A 26,018-nucleotide genomic window follows, 5' to 3' on the forward strand; every position below is an offset into this window, starting at 1 on the left:
ACAATCAATATCATTTTGAGATCCAATTTTCAATTCTTTTGGATATATACCCAGAAGTGGAATTGCTGGATCATGTGGTAATTTTGTTTTTATTTTTTTGAGGAACTTCCATACTGTTTTCCATAGTGGCTGCACCATTTTACATTCCTACCAACAGAGCAGAAGGGTTCCAATTTTTCCACATCCTCACCAACACTTGTTATTTTCTGTTTTATTTTTATTTTTTATTTTTGATAACAGCCATCTTTAGGGGTATGAGATAATATCTCATTGTGGTTTTGATTTGTATTTCCCTGATGATTAGTGAAGTTGTGCATCTTTGCATATGTTTGTTGTCCATTTGTATATCTTCTTTGGAGAGATGTTTATTCAAATCCTTTGCTCATTTAAAAAATTCGGTTATTTGTTGTTGTTCTTGTTGTTATTGAGTTGTAGAAGTTCTTTATATACCTTAGATATTAACCCCTTATTCGATACATGGCTTGCAAATATTTTCTCCAATTGATAGGTTGCCTTTTCACGCTCTTGATTGTTTCCCTTGCTGCACAAATGTTTTAAAATTTGACTTAGTCCCATTTGTCTATTTTTGTTTTTGCTTCCTGTGTTTTTGGTGTTATATCCAAGAAATTACTGCCAAGTCCAATGTCATGAAATTTTCCACTATGATTTCTTATATGAGTTTTATAGTTTCAGGTCTCACATTTAGGTCTTTAATCCTTTTTTTTAAAATTAATTAATTAATTAATTTTTTGGCTGTGTTGGGTCTTCGTTTCTGTGCAAGGGCTTTCTCTAGTTGCAGCGAGCGGGGGCCACTCTTCATCGCGGTGCGCGGGCCTCTATCACAGCCTCTCTTGTTGCGGAGCACAGGCTCCAGACGCGCAGGCTCAGTAGTTGTGGCTCACGGGCCCAGTTGCTCCACGGCATGTGGGATCTTCCCAGACCAGGGCTCGAACCCGTGTCCCCTGCATTGGCAGGCAGATTCTCAACCACTGTGCCACCAGGGAAGCCCCCAAGTCTTTAATCCTTTTTGCGTTAATTTTTGTATATGGTGTAAGGTAAGGATCCAACATCATTCTTTTGCAGTTTTCCCAGCACCATTTGTTGAAGAGACTATTCTTTTCCCACTGTGTATTTTGGCACCCTTATCATAGTTCATTTGACCATATATGTGAGGGTGAGCACTCTATTCTGTTCCATTGGTTGATATTTCTGTCTTTATGCCAGTACCATACTGCTTTGATTACTGTAGCTTTGTAATATGTTTCGAAAGCAGAAGGTGTGAGGCCTTCAGCTTTTGTTTTTCTTTCTCAAGATTATTTTGGCTATTTGGGGTCCTTTGAGATTCTGTATGAATTTTAGGATGTCTATACAGAAAGCCAAAACTGAATCAAAACAATTAATTGAGGACTACCACGTGCTAAGCATCATTGAATGCAATTATAAAACACCTATGACAGTCTTTACCCTAAAAGTAATCTTAATCTCTTTGGCACAACCAAATGGACTTGATTTTTAATCACTGTATTCCCAGTGTGTACAACAGTTTCTAGCACTAGTAGGTGCTCAATAATTATTTGTTAAATTAAACAAATATAATAAAGCTATTTAATACACAATTCAAATAACGGTAAGACCATAGGTGTGTGGGTTATCTCTGGGCTTTCTATCCTGTTTCATTGATCTATATTTCTGCTTTTGTGCCAGTACCATACTGTCTTGATTATTGTAGCTTTGTAGTATAGTCTGAAGTCAGGGAGACTAATTCCTCCAGCTCTATTTTTCTTTCTCAAGATTGCTTTGGCTATTCGGGTTCTTTTGTGTTTCCATACAAATTTTAAGATTTTTTGTTCTAGCTCTGTACAAAATGCCATTGTGCTAAGCTTCATCTGAACTATATGTTATCATAGTCTGAATCTTCCAGACTTTAGGCCATTATTTTATCAAATGTTCTTTTTGCTTTTCTTCATCATGAATGTCTTCTGACTTATTTGCCTGTTAGAAGTGTGGTTAACAGCATGTACATTGGAACCTGTCTGCCTGAGTTCATAATCCCAGCTCCACGGGTTATTAGCCATATGACTCTGGTCAAGAGTCTTAACCTCTCTGACACTCAGTTTCTTCATCTGTAAAATAGGGATATTAATAGTTTTGAGGATTAAGCAAAATGATATTTGTTGTATATAAGTATTTGCTGCTATTATTTTTAGTATTATTATTAACACCAGTCAATTCTCTATTAAAAGAAAGACAAAAATACACATTATTAAAAAGGTGTATTAGAGGTTGACAGGTAGTAGCTTTAAGAATATCCAGTAATGAGAAAGGTAGGAGTCTTTTTATAATTCCATTTTATTTCCCCTTTGTTCCCACTTGTAGCTATCCAAGTGGCAGGTGGCTAAAGCACAAGTACTCACTACTAACTTCTCATTAAGCTACCTTAAACTGTAACTGAAGTTACCTTACTCTTCATTTTGAAAGACTTGACCTATAAGGCACCTGAAATGGTATTGTCTATGGAATAATCACCATTAGTTGGTGTTGCAATAAACTATTTTAACTTTTTTAAATCTTGAGAAGCTTACAAAACAGAAATGGAAGCCACTGGAACTTTGTGAGAGGTAGTTTAAAGCTTCTTCAGAGTTTCCCAGAGCATCCTGCATCAGAGCATGAACTGTGCAGAGAATTTCAAGTTTTGATCTACCATAACCTAACCCTAACCCTATATGATAAGGTCATGGAGTTAAAAACAAAGTGTAGGTAATCCATTCTGCCATGATACTCATTTTCGATAAAATACTATTTGGTTGTAGCCTGTTCCTTTAAGACTCACCCCTGTTGGTGGGAGCAACCAAAACATTCATAAAAGGGGCTTGAAACTACACTCCCACTTCTTCAAGATGCATTCCTGAACTACCCTATTCGCCACACATCAAACTCCATTCCAGCTAGTTCTGTTGTCTGATGCTCATCTTGATATTTGTAGCCTCTTACTAACTCTAGTTCCTCTCATTTCTTTGGTAACTTGGTGTTACTGTTTCTTTAGCATCTGGCCCACTTTGTCTCCTGGACCCCTGTTCTCCACCTCTCTCCCACTTCAGGTTGCTCAGAATAATTAGCCAGGATCTAACCTTTCTGGCTAGACCTCAGGATCCTTTCTCATTAACTGACTGCCACAATCAGTCCTGGTAAGTACAGCCAAGCACTCTTGGGAACTGCCCTTTTGTATGGCTCTGGTCTCAGAGGAGTCAACACCAGATAATTATCATTTGGGGGAAGGTGTACTATCACCCATCAGCAATGTTTCTTATCACTCTGTTATTCATCAGTTTTCCACACAAACTCTCTCCCATATGCAGCCTCTTTATTTACTATCTTTAAGAGCTTGTTAGTTGTATGAAGAGAGAAATCATTTCATAGACATTCACTCATACACAATGGAAAGCATAAACGTGTGCACATGTGTGAATTTGTGTATGTATATATTAGCTGCATGGAAGAGGGGCAGCTACCTGGTCAGGAATGTGGGTCCCTTGGGAAAGAAGAAGAGGGAAATGAAGGCTGAGTAGGCAACCAATTAATATCCATGACAGCAAATGAATGTGGACAAGTTATGAAATAAATCTCATTCATAATGGATAACACGGTATTTTCAGGTGAGTATAGGACTATATATGATGCAAGTTAAATATAATATGTTGCCTTGTGGGTGTAAAGTCCTCAATTTTTAGGTATAAAAATGCAGAATACAAGGTGTCAAACCGGCAAGTTTTCAGTCTGCAGCCATAAAATTTATTCCAAGATTCAACCCAGTGGGAAGAACAGGAAAGGAGATGAATTCCAGTGTAGACCTTAAAAACTGTACTGAAAAGAGGAACTATAATGTAAGAATTGTGGTATAGTCAGTAAAGATTACTCTCAATAAACATGAGTGCCAAGCACACAATAGGCACTGAGTAAAAATCTTATTGAATTGACTCAAACAATATAATTTTCAATAGACAGACCTGGATTTCTATCTACTTCACCAAGTAAATAGTGAACATAGATCATTAGGATTCATTAAGTAAATAGAGAACACAGTTACATCTTTTCTGGTGTACCAATTAAAAATTTACATTTGCCTGGTAGTTAACAGAAAGTGGAAAACAGTGGCTCAAACAAATTGGGGGTTTATTTTTTCTCATGAAGAAGTCCAGAGGTGGGCAGTCCAGGACTGGCATGGCTCACCACCATCCTTAGGGTATGGCTGTATTGTCAGCTCACCCACCACTTTAAGAAACATCCTCAGAAGTTGTGGGCTTCCCTGGTGGCGCAGTGGTTGAGAATCTGCCTGCTAATGCAGGGGACACAGGTTCAAGCCCTGGCCTGGGAAGATCCCACATGCCACGGAGCAACTAGGCCCGTGAGCCACAACTACTGAGCCTGCGCGTCTGGAGCCTGTGCTCCGCAACAAGAGAGGCCGCGATAGTGAGAGGCCCGCGCACCGCGATGAAGAGTGGCCCCCGCTCGCCGCAACTAGAGAAAGCCCTCGCACAGAAACGAAGACCCAACACAGCCATAAATAAATTAATTAATTAATTAATTAAAAAAAAAAAGAAACATCCTCAGAAGTTGTAACCAACAGTTTCTCCTTCATACCTTTGACCAGAAGTGTGAAATACAGTCATGCCTATCTGCCAGGAAGGTTGGGAAATGCTTCCCAAAAGTTGGGGCTCCGTTAGTTAAAAAAGAAAAAAGAAAGGGAAATGGATATTGGGTAAGGAACTTGTAATCTCTGCTCTAGTACACTCCTCTAACTTCCAAACATCTATGCACATCCTTCTTCCCGCTATGGAACGCACTCACCCTCCTCCCAAGCGAGGCAGAATTCCCATCTAATTACTAGATCCACTAACAAACTCAGAATTTTGGGTGATGTGAAGTCCTCTTCATCAGGCTTGAATGTGGCAGAGGATACCAAAGCAAAAATTCCCATCAGAAAAAGGAGAACGCAAAACTCTAAATCCTAACAATTATTGTCATTCTAAACAGGAAGAGTGAAGTAGATAAAAATCGGCAGGTGAATAAATCCCTTGGTTAGCTCATCTGGCAGCCCTTGAAATCTTTGAAATTGTCTGGGAGGATTTCCCTTGTCCATTGCCCTGCATTTTCCCTGATCCTGTTTCTCATAGTTCTTCCGTTTCCATTATCCTCCTGGTTACATCTGAGCTGGGCTTTGTAGAGGATGTCCTTTCTGGAAGCCACATAGCTTTGGACAGCTTGCTTCTTGTTGGTGCAGGTTCAGGACCTTGGGGATTGTTGTGGGGTTTAACAGGCACAGACTGTTCCAGTCAGGTTTGGGATATTTTTTGGCAATATATTCCTCAAAACTTAGTAGATTTCTAGCATATTTATTTCTAATCAATCTATATGTGAATAACCTTGGCCAAGGATCTTTTCTAGACTAGCTCTACTCAAAGTTCTAGACTGCGACAAGGTACGGTGCTCACAACAGAATGTAAATTAACACACTGCTGCCTTCACTGAGAAAGTCTTGACATAAAAAAGTCAGCTGAACTAAACAGTGATCTTAGGGTCAAAGCTGACTTACATTCTGCTTGAAGTTCCTTATCTCCTCTCAGACCAGTACCAAAAATTCGTTAACTGACAGCCAGTCAGTGGACCACACTTGGAGTACCACTGGTCTAAAACTTTTTAAGCCTGAGAATTTGGGGCTTTGAGTTGCTTATCTTTGCACTCTATCCACTTTCCTCTTCTCCTTTAACTTAATGGCCTCTATCTTCAGGACATGTGAAACAATAAGCTTTGTTGAGAAGAAAACACTATTAATTTGATCAGAGAATTTGTCCAGCAGAGCATCAATCTTATTTACCGCTATGGCTGCAGCTTTGATCTCACCACTGTCGATGCCTTCCTTTGGAGTACAGAAGCCTTTAGCTTTTTCAATCCTGCAAGGCTCCAAATTACAGGAATCTCAGTAAACTTAAATTGCAGGCCAAAGGCTAAAAGCACCCCTCTTAGGACATTTATTTTTCTTTCCATTTCTGCAGCCTGAGTGCATCACTTTCTTATGGAGCTTTTCTTAAACACCACAAGAAGGAGCCAGTACATGGCAACTTCTGAAATTTCCTACCATTTTTCTTAATCCTACAGCCTTGGTTTGTATTTGGTTTATACTCCAAGGAATAGCAAGCAAAAGCCTGACCACAGTCACAAGCCTTCCAGATTGAAATGGGTGCATCTTTAATATTTATTTCCCCATTGTCTCAATTCAGCCAATAACACATTTTAGATACTGTTACTTGCAGCACTATTCTGATACCTATTACTGTATAGGTAAGGATTCTTAGAAATAGATAAATGATTTCATTCTAGCTAGTTTAATAATTAAACTCAGCTGAGTTTATTAAAGGATATTAGATGATCCTCAGAATCACTGTGAGACCTGAAAGAACAAACTGTAGACTACATTTCTAGAAACAACTCCCTACACCTAACTATAGAACTGGCTTATTAAGGGAGCTGCTACTAACCCAGGCCCCAAAACTATGCTGCTTCTTCCATAATTTCGAGACAGCTGCCTCCCTGGCTGATCCCAGAAGATCGAAATTCCTTTTCCAATGTATTTGCTTTCTCTTTCTCCTTTACTTCGACAACATCAAATCTATAGAGAAGACAAACTATATTAACTCTTCAGCCCACAACAATCTGGACAGGTCTGTACAGCCAAATTTTTCTGAAAAATCTGAATGAAGAGAAAGCTTTGATTTTGCCTGAGTTAGTCAGAATGCAGGTAAAAATAGAAATTTGCTCGATTCATCAGTACATAAACTTGATGTTTATATTTAAGAACAAAGTAAGATTCCTCCATAAATTTTATGCTTAAAGCATACAAAGTGTCATTGGGGAAATATGCAAGGAATCCTTTCCTTCTGTCTTGGCCCAAGTTTTCTGGTCTTTAAGAACAAACTTCAGTGAATATATCTGGCTATAAAAAGTACATCACAATGGTAACCAGACTTACTGTGGTGATCATTTTGAAATGTACAGAAATGTCGAATCACTATGTGGTGTGACAGGAACTAACATAGTGTTGTAGGTCAATTATACTTCAAAAACAAACAAACAAATAAACTCATAGAAAAATAGATGAGATTTGCAGTTATCAGAGGCAGGGGGGTAGGGGGGAGCGGGAATTGGATGAAGACAGTCAAAAAGTACAAACTTCCAGATATGAGATAAATAAGTACTAAGGATGTAATGTACAACATTATAAATATAATTAATACTGTTGTATGTTATATATGAAAGTTATTAACAGAGTAAATTCTAAGAGTTCTTATTACAAGGAAAAAATTTTTTTCTATTTGTTTAATTTTGTATCTATATGAGATGATGGATGTTCACTAAACTTACTGTGGTCATCATTTCATGATGTATGTAAGTCAAATCATTATGCTGTACACCTTAAACTTATACAGTGCTGTATGGCAATAATATCTCAATAAAGCTGGAAGGAAAAATAAAAATCAAAAAGAGAAAAAGTATTGATAAATTCCTAAGTATGTATTACATCAACTATCTTCCAACCTCCTATTTTCTGGATTTTAAACATGTGTAATTCATTCAGATAAACTTTACATATATGGGAAAACATAAATCTAAATTTGAGACCACTTACCCTCACCTTTCCAAAGTACCATATTTCAGGGCTCCCAGAGACAAACTGCTCATAAATATCCCCTGCCTAAGAAATTAGGAAGCCCCCCTTAGTAAGCTATTGAATACCACAAAGGCTGTGTGACTGGTTTCTTCTGCATTATAACCACTACTAGCATAATACAATAATTGAATATGATGATCAGTCATGAACTCTGTAGCCTAGATAATTAGCCTGAAGTAGAATCATGACGAAAATGCTAAACTTTATATTGAGAATGTTAGAATCAAAAAGTAAAAAAGTCAAAGATAAACATGCATATTGAGCCCTACTAATCTGATATTCATTTATTGAATAAGGCATATTTTCTTGAATTATCCATTTGTTGTCACAACTCTTTTCTTTGCTAGTAGAAAACCTTGTCATGGAATAGCTTCCCTTCACCTCAGAGAAAAAGTTATAACCCTCCCACACTAAGAGGGCCTACATAAAATGACTGAATGGAAAAGGAGATTGGTATATGTCAAAATAACTTCATAAATGAGTGGAGGATTTGCATTGACATCATGTATGTGTATTCTGATACGAACCCTAATTTTATGCTTTCAGGATTTGGAATGTTTTGCTCAATTTAACTGCATTAATATCATCATCAACACATGGAATATTCAAGCTTAAAATTCTTTAAGGCCTGTGGTTCTATGTTTAAAGTTTCCTAATTTACTGATTCTTCTACATGTTCAGCTATTCCAAGGAAGAAGAAAAAAATTAGTTTGTCTTGTGATTAATAGATCATTTTAAAATAAGATTTTTATTACTGAAGATGCCAATTAAGGACGGTGAAGACAGTAACACTTTTTTTGTTCAATGAGGTTTTTGGCTTTATTGAAGAAAAATGACATAAAATAAACTGTACATCTTTAAAGCATACAATTTGTTAAATGTTGATATATGTACACACATGTTCACCATCCCCTCAATCAGGATGGTGAACATATCCATCACCCCCAACATTTTCTCCTGCCCCGTGGTAATCCCTCTCTCCTACACCTCTCTACTCTCCCCTTCCTCAAGCAACTACTGATCTGCTTTCTGCCAATATAGATTAGTTGGTATCTTATTAAGATTTGTATAAATGGAATCATGAGTATGTGCTCTTTTGGGGCTGGCTTCTTTCACTCAGCAAAATTATTTTGAGATTCATTCACGTTGTTGTATCAATAGTTCAATTTTATTAATGGGTAGTGTTCCATGGTGTGGACATATACCGATTTGTTTATCCATTCACCTGTTGATGAATATCTAGGTTGTTGCCACTTTTTTGGCTACTACACATAAAGTTGTTATAAACATTCATGTACAAATCTTTGTATGGACACATGCTTTATTTTTTCTTGGGTAAATACCTAGAGATGGAAGAGCTGGATCATATGGCATCTGTGAATTTGACTTTTAAAGAAACTGCCAAACTCATTTCCAAAGTGGCTGTACCATTTTACATTTCACCATCAGGGTTATGAGAATTTCAGTTCCTTCACATCCTTGCCAATACATGTCATTTCAACAGGTACATAGTGGTATTCATTATGGTTTTAATTTGCAATACCTTTAATGACTACTGACACTGACCATCTTTTCATGTGATTATTTGTGATCCATGTATCTTCTTTGGTGAAATGTCTGCTCAAATCCTTTGCTTTTTTTATTGGGTTGTTTGTTTATTAAGTTTTGAGTGTTCTTTATGTATCCTGGATGTAAGTCTCTTATGAGAAATATGCTATGCAAATACTTTCTTGTCATTTCAGTCTCCTAACAGTCTCTTTTGAAGAGCAAAAGTTTTTTATTTTCCATTAAGTCTTTTATCCCTTTTTTCTGGGTTGTGCTTTTGGTGTTGTATCTAAGAGACTGTTCCTTAACCAAAGGTCACAGAAATTTTCTCCTATGTTTTCTTCTAGAGCTTTATAGTTTTAGGCTTACATTTAGATCCATGATCCATTTTGAGTTAAATTTTGTGTATGGTGTGAGGTTTAGATTGAAGTTTTTGGTTTTTGGTGTGTTTTTGGTTTTTGTTTGTTTGTTCGTTTTGCATATGGATAAACCACTTGTCTCAGCAGCATTTATTTTTTAAAAATCCTTTCTCCACAGAATTGCTTTTGTACTTTTGTCAAAAATCAATTGTTCGTATATGTGGGTTTATTTTTGGACTGTCTATTCTGTTCCACTGATCTGTTTGGCTAGCTTGACGCCAATACCACGTTGTCCTGATTACTGTAGCTTTACAATAAGACTTGAAATCAGATAGTGTTAGTCCCCAACTTTGTTCTTTTTCAGAGTGATTTTGGCTATTCTAGGTCCTTTGCATTTAGAATCAACTTGTCAATTTCTTCAGAAAAGCAAACTGGGATTGTAATTAAGATTGCATTGAATCAATCTATAGAGCAATTTTGGGAGAACTGACCTCTTAACAATATTGAGTCTTCCAAGCCATGCACAAGGTCTATTAATTAAACGTCTTTTAATTTATCTCAGCAGTGTTTTGTAGTTTTCAGTGTTGCACATTTTTGTCAGCTTTATCCCTAACTACTATCCTTAAGTGTTTTTGAACCCTAAGTGCTATCACAAATGGCACTGCTCTTTAAATTTCAATTCTTGATTGTTCATTGCTAATATATAAAATTACAGTTGCTTTTTGAATATTGATGTTGTAGCCTGCAACCTGATAAACTCATGCTTTCTTGTGGATTCCATCAGATTTTCTACATAGACTTTCATGTTGTCTACAAATAAAGACAGTTTTACTTTTTTCTTTCCAAAATGGATGCCTTTTCTTTCTTCCTTACTCCCTCCTTCCCTCCCTTCTCTCTCTCTATTTCCCCTTCCTTCCCTCCCTCCCTCCTTCCTTCCTTCTTTTTTGCCTGATTGCACTGGCCAGAACCTCTAGTATAATGTTGAAAAGAAGTGATGAGAATGAACACTTTTGTCTTATTCTTGATCTTAGGGGGAAACCATTCAGTTCTTCACCATTAAATATGATGCTACCTATATGTTTTTCATAGTTGCTCTTCATCTGGTTGAGAAAGTTTCCTTTGATTCCTGTTTTGCTGAGAGTTTTAATAGGGAATGTATCTTGAATTGTGTCAAATGACTTTTCTGAATCTATTGAAATCATAATATGTTTGAGTGTGTATTAAATTGTTAGTATGATGCCTCACATTGCTTCCTTTTGAATGTTAAATCAACTCTGTATTCCTGAGATAAGCCCAACATTGTTGTGATGTATTACCCTTTTTATATATTGTTGGATTCAATTTGCTGAAGTTTTGTTTAAAATGTTTGCCTCCAGGTTCGGGAGGGCTATTGGTCAGTAGTTTCCTTTTTTTGTAATGCCTTTGTCTGGTTTTGGTATCAGAGTAATGCTGGCCTCATAGAATGAATTGGGAAGAAGTCCCTCTCCTCCATTCTTTGGAAGACTTTTTGTAGAATTCATATTATTTCTTCCTTAAATGCTTAATGGGACTCACCAGTAATCACACTTTTTTTCATATTAAAAAATTTAAATAAACAAATATGAGAAACAAACAAAAAACTCTTTGAAAAAATTTGGTTAAGGTTTAAATATAGCTATAACTTTTCTAAAACTTGTCCTTTAGGATCACTAGTTTTCACTGTGTTTAATCGGATAGAATGAAATTCCTGCCCACCTCTATACATTTTTAACAGCTGTATTGAGATATTATATATATATACACACACATATATAATTTATTTATATAGCATAAAATTCACCCATTTAAATTATACAATTCAGTGTTCTTTAATTTATTCAGAGAGCTGTGCAATCATCATCATAATCTAATTTTAGAACATTTTCATCACCCCCAGAAGAAACCCTGTACCCGTTAGCAGTCACTCCGCATTTACCTCTCCCCAGTTCCTGGCAACCACTAATCTACTTTCTATTCCTATGGATTTGCCTATCTGGACATTTCACATAAATGAATAAGTGGAATTATATACATGGCTTTTTGTGGCTGGCTTCTTTCATTTAGCATGCTGTTTTCAATATTCATCCATGTTGTAACATGTATCAGTACTACATTCTTTTTTATTGCCTAATAATATTCTATTGTAAGGACCATATACATTTTAAGGAAAACACTTTCAACTTATATTAGATATACCAATGTTATAAAAAGAGCTAAATTTTTCAGTAAAAAGAAATCAGCAGTTTCCAGTAAAGATAGTGGGTTCACAAGTATACTAGGAGCCTAATCACATTAACAATGGTGAATAAAATCTATATTTTTGATTAAAAAATATAGCAGAAATTATAGTGATGGTTGTGCAACATTGTGGATATAACAAAAGCCACCGAATTGCAAATTTACATTGGAGGATTGTATGATATATGGAGTATATCTCAATAAAGCTTTTTTTAAAAAAATATAACAGATAAAATTCTGTTCATCAGAAAGAGAAAGGAAAGAAATAGCAATGAGAAGGAAGCCAAAGTCACAGGCTTATGTGAACTGCTCTTAGGTATTCTACTGCACATAATGTACTCTTCAGGAATTATATTAACCATATTTGATGTGGAGAGAGTCACAAGAACTAAGACTATAAAATATCCTTAAATAATAACAAAAAACAACTTATTTATGTGTTCATCCTAACTTTCTTATACTCAGTAAATATTATCTTACTGTCCACTCTGTACCAGGCACTATTCTAGGAACCAGGGATCAGCGGTGGGCATGGATGATCATGGTATATGAAAAACATATATAGAAACAAATATGATATGAAATCCTCCAAAATGTTAATGGTGTGCCTTTCTGTGGTTTCCAAATTTTCTAAAATGAACATGTATTCCTTTTATTATCATAAAGAAATAAAAAGAATAATATACATATTTTTTCCAGAGATTCTTATTATCTTTATTTGATCAGAGGAGTTTGAGCTGTTATTCAAAACATGTAGCTATCATAAGCAAGTTTTCACATTATTCCTGTGGGGTTTTTTTTCTAATTTGTTTGCTTTCTTGTTTATCTATTTATCTGTATCCATTTATTTATCTGCAGAGGAGGCAATTCTCCTTAGAGGAAAGGGGAAGTGTATTAGTTTTCTATTACTGGGTACAAAATTCCACAAACTTAGCAGCTTTAAGAAAACACCCATTTATTTCCATGAGTCAGGAGGTTGGGCTTGGATTAGGTGGTTCCTCTCATCACCATCTCACTAGACTGAACTCAAGGTGTTGGCCAAGGCTAAGATCTTATCTGAGGCTCTAAACTCTCTTCCAAGATCACGTGGTGTTAGAAGACTTCATTTCCTTGCAACTGTTGAACTCACGGTGGCTGTCTTCAAGGCCAACAGGAGCATGTCTCCTAGTGCTTCTTACCTCCTTTAGGGGCTAACCTGATTAGGTCAGGCCTACCCAGAATAATTTCCATTTTGCTTAACTCAAAAGCACCATCCGCAAAATCCCTTTGCTATCTTATTCACAGAGACTGTCCACAATCAAGGGGAGGTAATTATACAGGGTATGTACACCAGAGGGTGAGAATCTTGGGGGCCATATTAGAATTCCACTCACCACAAAAGGGTTTTTCTTTAAAGGATTATAAGAAGCACTCCTAGTTATCAATTCACTCACAGGAAGAACTGGAACATGTACTGTAAATTAACCACACACACAACATTAACACTGTAACTATGAACTACCATAGCTATATATAAGACTATGTTTCTACTATATAGCACATGGAACTATATTCAATATCCTGTAATAAACCATAATGGAAAGGAATATGAAAAATAATATATATATGTGTGTGTGTGTGTGTGTCTATAAGTGAATCACTTTGCTGCATAGCAGAAATTAACACAACATTGTAAATCAACTATACTTCAATAAAATAAATTTTTAAAAAATAAAATAAAAGACTATGTTTGAAGACAGGAAATCTTATTTCAACTTAATGAAATTAACCATTTCTTGTGTATATAGATTCTACTGTCAGGAAAAATTATGAAAGATCAAAATGGACAAAAACATATTAGTGGGTGTCCTGTTGAATTTACCCATCAAGGTTATCTCCACTTTACACTGTCTTCGAATTATCTTATAATTCTAAGTTTTAGATAACTGAAAACACTGCAACCGATTTTTCCATATGCAGAGGAGAAAGAACTGATTTCCCTCTCCTTGTGGAAAATGCCAGTTTTGAATCTATTTGTAAATTCATTTCATAAGCTATTTCTGTTCTTTGAATTTGCCTTGAACCAATAACATCTTTCTGGCTCTTTCATTAGTTAGAGTTAAATAAAGTCTTTGACATATGTTCATTTTATATGTAAATGACAGTCATGATTTTACCTTTTAAAAAGTATCCTTTAACACTATCTATCTTTTAAATTCCAAAGAATTTTTTAAAATGCTAGTAGACTCAGTTTGGGCAATGATATTATTTGGCCATAGCATAGGATTTCTGTGCATGTCATCAGCCAATTTTTGCAATGTTGATTATCTGTTTAGTGACAAGTACTTTGCTACTTCCTTGCCTGATACATTTAAAAACTGCCTACTCCTTTTTAAAATCTTTGAATCATGTATGCTTGAAGTGAAGTCATGTTTGTGAAGTAATGACTGCATTAAAGCCTCTAAGGCAGGCTTTCAAGAAATCAAAGTATTTGGTCCCCTAACTAAGATTCTGTACCCTTACTTCCTAACATCAGGATAATGGGAAGAAAATGTTAATTCTCCATCACAGTTCATTATTTAAAATGTGCTTCCGTAATCAGTCTCTAAGAGAAGTCTTTTCTGATTCCATAATTCCACCTACCAGTTTGGGTGTGGGGAATCTGGCTATTTAAATACAAGCACGTTATTTTTTTTTTCAGACTGAAAGCTGAATTTCCAAAAGAAATAAATCAAATGCAGCTTTTTGAAAATTGGACCTATTATGCTAAGCTGATGTATCCTCACAGAGGAAGAAAGCAAAGCACTTGGAACTAATAGAATTGGCTGAACACTGGATTTTTAAAAAGCCTTGGCCCATTTCCTGGATGACCTCTTCCATAGCATAATGTAGCAGTAAATTGGAGTGGCATCTGAGGAATACAGACTCACACACCCTGACATATACTAGTCACAATCATAACGTTTTACATAGTATTTGTTATGATGCTATTTAGCTTGAAATGTGTAAAACATGCACTCACAAATAAAATTTAATATTGGATTATTTTTCCAAAATTGACTGGAGTAATATAAGGTAACTATGTTCCCTGGAAACACTAGTATTGCCTAATTTATGAACATTAACATTACCCAGCAGAATCAGACAAAGCAGCCTTGAGAAAATTTAAGCTGACAGAAACGCCATATTGTTGAACACCATCTTATTGGGACTAAGAAAACAAAAAATTCACCCAATCATCACTTTATCCTAGGTAGTTGTTATATGGGGTTTTTTGTTTTGTTCTCTTTCTTCATTAGTACCTTACAATCTGAAAACGGGAACATAATTATCTCTTAGATTTTATCAATTTTCAAAGAAGTCTAGCAATGCTTTGAAAATAGTCACTTATCCAGTCACCAACAGAAATTATTAGGATGCATATATCTTTATCATTGTTAAGGGAAGGTGCCTGATAAAGTCCTGGATTATATTCACAAAGCTGGTTTGGTGTCCTATAGATAGAGATGCTTATGTATACAGATATTAAATCATGGCCATATCTCCTGAATGGAGTAATAAGTTAGCGACCGAGGTCACAAAAATCATTATACCATGATTTCTGCCCTGGAGAAATTTACAGTCTAGCAAGGAAGACAGATATATAACAAATTAATTACAATAAAAAATACATAATGCAGACAAATACAAAGTGCTACGGACAAGTGCAAAGAAAGAAGTGATTATGATGAAACAAAGAAAGGGATAATGAAAGTGGAAGAAGAGGGTCACAGGAGGTGACTTTTGAAGAGGATCAAAGAATTACCAAGCAGAGAAGATGGAAGGGGCATTATCATCAGAAAGAACAAGTTTAGTAAAATGTACACCAACTTTTACATTACAACAAATGTACATTTTCTTTCCTTGGCATTACAAAAAGTATACATTTTATTTGGCACCTTGACATAAAGTGATGAATTTGGTTTCCCACTTCAGCAGGTCTGTAAGCAAGATGCTTCTATGTCTTGAATATAGGATTAAATAGGTATGTATTCCAAACGAGGACTAGCCATAGCCATTTTAGTATTTCAAAATGATGTTAACGTTAATATAGCAAGTGTTGGTTTTAGAAAAAAATTTATTCCCAAGATAACAACCATATTGCAAATTTCTCCAGTATTTCAAAAGGGCATCAAGTGAGATTTTTTAAAAAATGACTTTATTTTCTGAATGTCTCATCTAGATAGATTTGGTCTAGTTATTTTTGGTTTTAGGGTAGCTCTTCTAAAGTGTAGCATGCTTAAATTTCATACCTGGGGTACTTATTACAAACCCTTGGACTCCTGCTTAGTGAATCAGAAAATATGGAGATGGGAGGTAAGACACAGGAATTTTCACTTTATGCAAATTCCTCAGGTGATGTTTAGATATTACTGCTTTTAGAGAATTTAGCCTAAAAGTGCAGCTAAGATAGACTTGTTTCCTAGAGCACCACAGAACTGAGAAGCAATTGCAAATTTAATTGCCTAAGAAAATTTGTAGATAGGTTCACCTATAGATATAACTACAGGCATGAGAGAGGATAAATAAAAAAGTTCAAACTCATTTAATTTTAATTTCTTTTTTAGTAAGAGAGACACATATTTACAAAACACATATTTAAAAAAAGACATATTTACTCAAAAATGTTTCTTAGAATTTTAAGAGGAAGGCAGGTTCATACAATAATAAGTAACACCATGTTGCAATTTGAAGGTGTAGGGAAGGAAAAACTTTCCTCTACCCTCTTGGGCTCAGTATCTGAGGACATGTGAATTAAACTGACAAAAGATAGATTAGCAAGAGGAAAAGAAAGCAGAGTTTATTTACATGTACAATATGCATATACGAGGGAGTGCTTAGTGATATACTCAAAGGGGTAGTTAGAATCTGGGGCTTATATATTTAACTTAGTAGAGGAAAGGAAGGGGAGAAAGGGCTTCCAGGGGAAGAACAAATAGGTTTCTTTAGAGAAGACAAATGAGTTTCTAGAAGAACAAATAGGAGATAAGAAAGCTTGTGATAATTTTGTTTATGCACTTGTGAGTGGTCTTTCTGTCTTCTTCGTGGCCATGAAACTCCCCCAGAGAGATTTACGGTAGGCTTACTCTTGGTCTCTCTCCTGGGAGTAGAAGCCTGCCCCAAGAGGGAATTTATAGCAGTCTTCATTTCTCAGAAGTTTCTGCTTTTAGTCAGATATGGGAAATTCTGAGATGGCTTCTTTCTGCATCTGTTGAATCTCAAATACCTTCAGCTTAAAGTTGGTATAATCTTTATACCAACTATGGGATTCTGAGTGTGTCCCTACCCAGAGCAAGAAGCCATTTTAGAATGGAGTGTGCTCAGGTATTAAAAGCCAGAGCAGGTATTTCTGCTCTAAAATAGGCAAATAGAGCAAGGGTATACAATATACAAATAATTGGGCAAGGCACATTGGGTATAAGAACTGAAACCAATGTAATTTCCTATCTCTGTCTTAAGTCTGAGAGCAGGCATATTTTTCTGTCCCTCTGTTAAATAATACTGACACCAGGGATGCTTTCCTGTCCTTAAACTGGGACCAGGCATAAAAATTTAGCTACTCACTACAGGAAATACCTGCTCGTAGAAGATAAGCCAACTAAAATAGTTAATTGTCAAGATTCATTTCAAGATCCTCATCCTTGCTGTGCTCACCAATCCCAAGATATTTTGTCATAAACTCTGCTCAATCTATAGCAGATTCCTGCCTTGCAAATCACCTTAAAATCACCCATTCCAGGCTCTAAACTCCTAAAGACCCAATAAACACCCTTCCTTAATTTCTCCATTTTGGAACAGTCATGGAAGTTTTCTCTCATACTGTAGCAAGTTTAATAAACCTAGCATTGCCTGACCAGCAGGCTGAACTGTAAAAATTGTGAAACACTGAAAAAAAAAAAGCAAAAGATTACTAGTTGTCCTTTCAATGGAATGCTAGATGTTGTCTAGTGAACCTTTAGGGATCATCTGATTCTATTAAGAGCTATGCTTTGTAATCTCTTTGGACTATTTTACAGTTCTGTATGTTGTTGAAAACTGATAACAATGCAAACTATTTTTTTATCTATAGACATGCAAATGATTTTTTTCTGGCTGGGGATGCAACTGATTGAAGAAGAGATGATTCCACACATTACATTTTATTTCCCTGTGAGTATTGCTCAGTTTTGCATCTATTAGGAAATTCATTTGATTACCTATATATGTGCCTATTCTTTGGACTCCCCTGTGAACCAGTATTAACATTTTACTTGTTCAATCATTAATGTGAGTTAAATAAAACCTTTGATGTATTTATATTTGTATAAATCATGATTTTATCTTTTTGAAATTATCCTTTAATACTAAATGATCTTTGAGGAAGTCAAGAATCCAACCCTAGGATGGAACAAGAAAAAGGAATGAGACTTGGTTAAAAATCTCGGTGAGCAATATGCCAGAACTAGAGAGTGAAACCAAAAGAATAGACTTGAGATTTGGTACCTAGGACCATGATTAGTGAAGCAGTCTGTATTAGTCAGGGTTCTCCAGACAAACATAGAGAGGGAGATTTATATGGCTCACATGATTGTGGGGCCTGGCAAGTCTGAAGTTTGTAGGGCAGGCAGGAAGGCTGGAAATTCAGGTAACAGTTAATGTTGCAGTCTTGAGTCTGAAATCTCCAGGGCAGGCCAGCCAGCAGGAAACTCAGGTAAGGTTTCTTCTACGTTATAGTGTTAAGGCACAATGGCTTCTTCTTTGGGAAACCTCAGTTTTGCTCTTAAGATCTTCAACTGATTAAATGAGGTCCACTCACATTATGCAGGGTAATCTGCTTTATTCAAAGTCTATTGATTGTAAATGTTAATCATATCTAAAGAATACATTCACAGGAGATTGCCAAGATGGTGGAGTAGAAAAACCCTGAACTCACCTCCTCTCACAGGCACACTAAAATTACAACTATTCACATAATAACCATCAATGAAAAAGACCAGAGGCTACCGGCAAAGACCTTCTACAGCTAAAGATATAAAGAAGGAACCACAACAAGATGAGACAGGTAGGAGGAGTGGAGTCACAATAGTCAAGTCCCATACCTCTGGGTGAGCAACCCACAAACGGGAGCATAATTACAACTGCAGAGGTTCTCCCAAAGGAGTGAGGGGTCTGAGCCCCACAATGGGCTCCCTAGACCAGGGGTCATGAACTGGGAAGAGAGCCACCAGAACATTTGATTGAAGACCAGCAGGACTTACTTTTGACAGTCCCAGAGGGCTGGGAGAAATAGAGACCCCACTCTTAAAGGATGCACACAAAATCTGACATGCTCCAAGACCCAGGGAAGAAGCAGTAATGTGAAAGAAAACTGGGTCAGACCTACCTGCTGATCTGGAGAGTCTCCTGGAGAAGCAGAAGGCAACTGCAACTCACCCTGGGCACATAGACACCATTGGCAGACATTTTGGGGAGCTCTTTCTACCATGTGGATGCTGCTGGCAAGTTCCATTTTGGAATCCTCCCTCTAGCTTATGAGTCTCAGGACCCAGCCCTGCCCCCATCCAACAGCCTGTAGACACTAGTACTGGGAAGCCTCAGGCCAAGCAACTAACTGAGCAGGGACACAGCCACATCCACCAGCTGACAGGCTGCCTTAAGATCCTCTGAGCCCACAGCTCCCCTGGACACAGCCCTGTCCACCAGAGGGTCTAGGACATGGCCCCGCACACCAGTGCACAGGCACTACACACAGAACCCCCAGACCCCTGCAGCCAGAGACTCTGGGACCCAGCTCCACCTACCAGTGAGCTTGCTCTAGCCTTGGGACCAGCCTCACTCACCAGCAGGTGGACACCAGCCACAGGACAAACACAGCACTGCAGTCTGTGGACCCAGCCCACCCACCAGCAGGCCAGATCCTGCCCTGGGACCAGCTGGGCCCTGGCCCTGCCTCTTAGCAGGCTAACACAAGTGTTGAGAAACCCTGGACCCTGCAGCCAGATGTTATCAGGAACTGGTCCCACCCCCATCAGCGGTCTGACACCAGCTCTGAGACCCCTGAGCCCTGCAGCCAGACCCCAGGATCCAGCTCTGCCAGCGAGTGAGCTGACACTAGCCCCAGGACCTGGCTTCACCCACCAGTGAGTGGGCACCAGCCCCAGGGTCACCTGCACCTTGACTCCACCCACCAGTGAGCCAGCACTTGCCCTGGGACCTGGGACCCCCCCCCCAGGGTACTGCAGCCAGCTGCCTCATGACCCGACCCCACCAACCAGCAGCCTTCACACAAGACAGGGCCTGGCAACCAGACTGGGGGCCAGCTAAGCCTACCAGACCACCCACAGTAGTCAGCCTGCCACAAAAAAAAGGATCCATGCAGCCCATATAGGGGGCACCCCAAGAGCATATAGATCTGGTGACGAGAGGGGAGTGAGCTGCTGGGATGCATAGGATGTACCTTATAAAAGGCCACTTCTCCAAGGTCAGGAAACATAACCAACCTACCAGATACATAGAAACAAAAACAGCAAGTTAGGCCAAATGAGGCAACAGGGGAACATGTTCCAAACAAAGAAACAAGATAAAACCCCAGAAGTAGAACTAAGAGAAATGGAAATAGGCAATCTACTTGAGAAAGCGTTCATGGTAATAATTGTAAAGATGATCAAAGAACTCGGGAGAAGAATGGATACACACAATGAGAAGCTGGAAGTTTTTAACAAAGAGTTAGAAAATATAAAAAACAACCAAACAGAGATGAAGAATACAATAACTGAAATGAAAAATACACTAGAAGGAATCAACAGTAGACTAAATGATAAAGAGGAACAGATCAGTGAGCTGGAAGACAGAGTAGTGGAAATCACTGACACTGAACAGAAAAAAAAAAGGATGAAAAGAAATGAAGACAGCTTAAGAGAGACTTCTGGGACAACATCAAGTGCACTAATATTTGCATAATAGGGGTCCCAGAAAGAGAAGAGAGAGACAAAGGGGCTAAGAATATATTTGAAGACATAATAGCTAAAAACATCCCTAACCTGGGAAAGGAAACAGACATCCAAGTGTAGTAAATACGGAGAGTCCCAAACAGGATTAACCCAAGAGAGGAACACACCAAGACACATTATAATTAAAATGGCAAAAATTAAAGATAAAGAGCATATATTAAAAGCAGCAAGAAAAAAGAAACAAGTTACACACAAGGGAACTCCCATAAGTCTATCAGCTGACTTTTCAGCAGAAACTCTGTAGGCCATAAGAGAGTAGCACAATTTATTTTAAATGATGAAAGGGAAACTCTATAACCAAGAATACTCTATCCAGCAAGACTCTTGTTTAGATTTGATGGAGGGATCAAAAGTTTTACAGACAAGCAAAAGCTAAAAAAGTTCAGCACTACCAAACCAGCTTTACAAGAAATGTTAAAGAGACTTCTCTAAACATAAAAGAAAAGGGCACAACTAGAAACATGAAAATTATGAAAGGAAAAAACTCATTGGTAAGGGCAAATATAAAGTAAAGGTAGTAAATCATCCATGCACAAAGCTAGTAGGAAAGTTAAGAGAAAGGTAGTAAAATCATCTATATCCACAATAAGTAGTTAAGATATACACAAAACAATTATATGTAAAATATGATGTCAAAAACAGTAATTATGAGGGGAGGAGAGTATAAATGAAGGGTTGTTAAAATGCATTTGAAATTAAGAGATCAGCAACTATATAGATTGCTATACTTAAATCTCATGGTGACCACAAAACAAAAATCTATAATAGAGACACACACACAAAAGAGAAAGGAATCAAAATGTAACACTAAAGATAGTCATCAAATCACAAGAGAATAGAACGAAAGAAGAAGAAAGGAACAAAAAAGAACTACAAAAACAAGTCAAAAACAATTAATGAAATGGCAATAAGAATATATATATCAATTACTATAAATGGAATAATGCTCTAATCAAAAGACATAGAGTGGCTGAATGGATACAAAAACAAGACACGTATATATGCTGCCTAAAAGATACTCACTGCAGATTTAAAGACACACATAGGGGCTTCCCTGGTGGCACAGTGGTTGAGAATCTGCCTGCCAATGCAGGGGACACGGGTTCGAGCCCTGGTCTGGGAAGATCCCACATGCTGCGGAGCAACTAGGCCCGTGAGCCACGATTACTGAGCCTGCGCGTCTGGAGCCTGTGCTCCGCAACAAGAGGCCGCGATAGTGAGAGGCCCGCACACTGCGATGAAGAGTGGCCCCCGCTTGCCGCAACTGGAGAAAGCCCTCGCACAGAAACGAAGACCCAACACAGCCATAAATAAATAAATTTTTTAAAAAAAGACACAAACAGACTGAAAATAAAGGGATGGAAAAAGATATTCCATGTAAATGGAAGTCAAAAGAAAGCCAGGATAGAAATACTTAGACAAAACAGTCTTTAAAACAAAGACTATAACAAAAGACAAAGAAGGACATTACATAATAATCAGTGGATCAATCCAAGAAGAAAATATAAAAATTGTAAATATATATGCACCCAAGATAGGAGCACCTAAATATATACAGCAAATATTAACAGACGTAAAGGGAGAAATTGACAGTAACACAATATTAGTAGGGGACTTCAACACCATACTTATATCAATGGACAGATAATCCAGACAGAAAATCAATAAGGAAACACTGACCTTAAATGACACATTAGATAAGATGGACTTAATACATATATATAGAACATTGCATCCAAAAGCAGCAGAATACACAGTCTTTTCAAGTGCACGTGTAACATTCTCCAGGATAGATCACATGCTAGGCTAAAAAACAAGCCTCAGTAAATTTAAGAAAACTGAAATTGTATCAAGCATCTTTTCTGACCATTAGAAATCAACTACAAGGAAAAAACTGCAAAAAACACAAACACATGGAGGCTAAACAATATACTACTAAACAACCAATTGATCACTGAAAAAATTAAAAAGGAAATCAAAAAATACCTGAAGACAAGCTAAAATGAAAACACAATGATCCAAAATCTATGAGATGCAGCAAAAGCAGTTCTAAGAGGGAAGTTTATAGTGATACAAGCTTATCTCAGGAAACTAGAAAAATCTCAAACAACCTAACTTAACTAGAAAGAGACGAACAAAACTCAAAGTTAGTAGAAGAAAAGAAATCATAAAGGTCAGAGCAGAAATAAGTGACATAGACACCAAAAAAGTAGAAAAGATCAATGAAACTAAGAGCTGTTTTTTTTGAAACAGTGAACAAAATTGATAAAACTTTAGCCAGACTGAAGAAAAAAGAGAGAGGGCCCAAATCAATAAAATCAGAAATGAAAAAGGAGAAGTTAAAACTGACACCACGGAAATACAAAGGATCATAAGAGACTAATATGAACAACTATATGTCCATAAAATGGACAACCTAGGAGAAATGGACAATCTCCCAAGACTGAGCCAGGAAGAAATAGAAAATATGAACAGACCAATTACCAGTAATAAAATCGAATCAGTAATAAATAACTCCCAACAAACAGAAGTCCAAGACCAGATGGCTTCACAGGTAAATTCTATCGAACATTTAGAGAAGAGTTAACAGCTATCCTTCTCAAACTATTCCAAAAAATTGCAGAGGAAGGAACACTTCCAAACTCATTCTATGAGGCCACCATCATCCTGATACCAAAAGCAAAGATATCACAAAAAAAGAAAACTACAGGCCAATATCACTGATGAACATAAATGCAAAAATCCTCAACAAAATATTAGCAAACCAAATCCAACAATACATTAGAAGGATCATACACCACGATAAAGTAGGATTCATCTCAGTGATGCAATTTCAATATGTACAAATCAATCAATGTTATACACCACATTAACAAATTGAAGAATAAAAAACATATGATCTTCTGGAGAGATGCAGAAAAAGCTTTGACAAAAATTCAACATCCATTTATGATATAAATTCTCCAGAAAGTGGGTATGGAGGGAACATACCTCAACATAATAAAGGCCATATACGATAAGCCCACAGCTAACATCATACTCAGTGGTGAAAAGCTGAAAGCACTTCCTCTAAGATCAGGAACAAGACAAAGGTGCTCACTCTCACGACTTTTTTTTTTTTTAATTATTTATTTATTTTTGGCTGCCTTGGGTCTTCGCTGCTGTGCACAGGCTTTCTCTAGTTGCGGCGAGCGGGGGCTACTCTTTGTTGTGGTCGCAGGCTTCTCATTGTGGTGTCTTCTCTTGTTGCGGAGCACGGGCTCTAGGTGCGTGGGCTTCAGTAGTTGTGGCATGTGGGCTCAGTAGGTGTGGCTCCTGGGCTCTAGAGCACAGGCTCAGTAGTTGTGGCGCACAGGCTTAGTTGCTCCTCGGCATGTGGGATCTTCCTGAACCAGGGCTCGAACCCATGTTCCCTGCATTGGCAGGCGGATTCCCAACCACTGCGCCACCAGGGAAGTCCCTCTCACGACTTTTATTTAACATATTATTGGAGGTCCTACCCACAGCAGTCAGACAAGAAAAAGAAATAAAATGACTCCAAATCATAAAGTAAGAAATAAAACTGTTGCTGTTTGCAGACGACATGATACTATATGTAGAAAATCCTAAAGATGTCACTAAAAAACTACTAGAGCTTATTAATGAATTTGTTAAAGTTGCAGGATACAAAATTAATATACAGAAATCTGTTGCATTTCTATACACTAACAATGAACTATCAGAAAAAGAAGTTAAGGAAACAATCCCATTTACAATTGCATCAAAAAGAATAAAATATTAGGAATGAACGTACCTAAGGAGGTAAAAGACCTGTACTTGGAAAACTATAAGAATTGATTAAAGAAACTGAAGATGATACAAACAAATTGAAAAATATACTGTATTCATGGAATTGGAGTAATTAATTTGTTAAAATGACCATACTACCCAAGGCAATCCACAGATTCAGTGAAATCCTTATCAAAATACCAAAGGCATTTTTCACAGAACTAGAATAAATAATTTTAAAAATTGTATGGAAACCCAAAAGACCCTGAATAGCCAAAAGAATCTTGAGAAAGAAGAACAGAGCTGGAGGTATCATGCTCACTGACTTCAAACTATACCACAAAGCTACATAATCAAAAAAGTATGGTACTGGCACAAAAATAGACACATAGATCAATGGAACAGAACAGAGAGCCCAGAAATAAACCTACACATTTATGGTCAATTAACTACAACAAAGGAGGCAAGAATATACAATGGAGAAAAGACAGTTTCTTCAGTAAGTGGTGCTGGGAAAACTGGACAGCTACATGTAAAAGAATAAAATTTGAACATTTTCTCACACCATTTATAAAAATAAACTCGAAATGGATTAAAGACCTAAATGCAAGACTGGAAACCATAAAACTCTTAGAAGAAAACATAGGCATAACACTCTGACATAAATTGTAGCAATATTTTTTTTGATCTGTCTCCTAAGGCAAAAGAAACAAAAGCAAAAATAAGCAAATGGGACCTAATTAAACTTAAAAGCTTTTGTGCAGCAAAGGAAACCATCAACAAATGAAAAGACAACCTACTGAATGGGAGAAAATATTTGCAAATGATAATACTGATAAAGGGTTAATATCCAAAATATATAAACAGCTCATACAACTCAACATCAAAAAAACAAGCAACTTGATAAAAAATGGGCAGAAGAGCTGAATAGACAGTTTTTCAAAGAAGACACATAGATGGCCAATAGGCACATGAAAAGATGCTCAACATTGCTAATCATCAGAGAAATGCAAATCAAAACGAGATATCACCTTACACCGTCAGAATGGTTATCATCAAAAAAACCATAATAATAAATGTTGGCAAGGATGTGGAGAAAAGAAAACCTTTGTACACTGTTGGTGGGAATGTAAATTGGTGCAGCCAACTGTGCAAAACAGTATGGAGGTTCCTCATAAAACTAGAAATAGAAATATCATATGACCCAGCAATTCTACCCCGGGTATATATCTAAAGAAACAAAAACATTAATTCAAAAAGATATATGCACCCCAATGTTCATAGCAGCATTACTTACAATAGCCAAGATATGGTAGCAACCTAAGTATCCATCAACAGATGAATGGATAAAGAAGGTGT

General features: G+C 37.0%; 1 protein-coding gene across 2 annotated transcripts in view; it reads right to left on the minus strand.

Annotated features, from left to right (window-relative positions):
* The window catches only part of DCX (doublecortin), a 364,207-nt gene that overhangs the window by 288,881 nt on the left and 49,308 nt on the right, over positions 1-26,018 (minus strand). The window lies entirely within an intron of this gene.

The sequence above is a fragment of the Balaenoptera physalus genome (genome assembly GCF_965194825.1).
Source record: "Balaenoptera physalus genome assembly, chromosome: X".
NCBI lineage: Eukaryota > Metazoa > Chordata > Mammalia > Artiodactyla > Balaenopteridae > Balaenoptera > Balaenoptera physalus.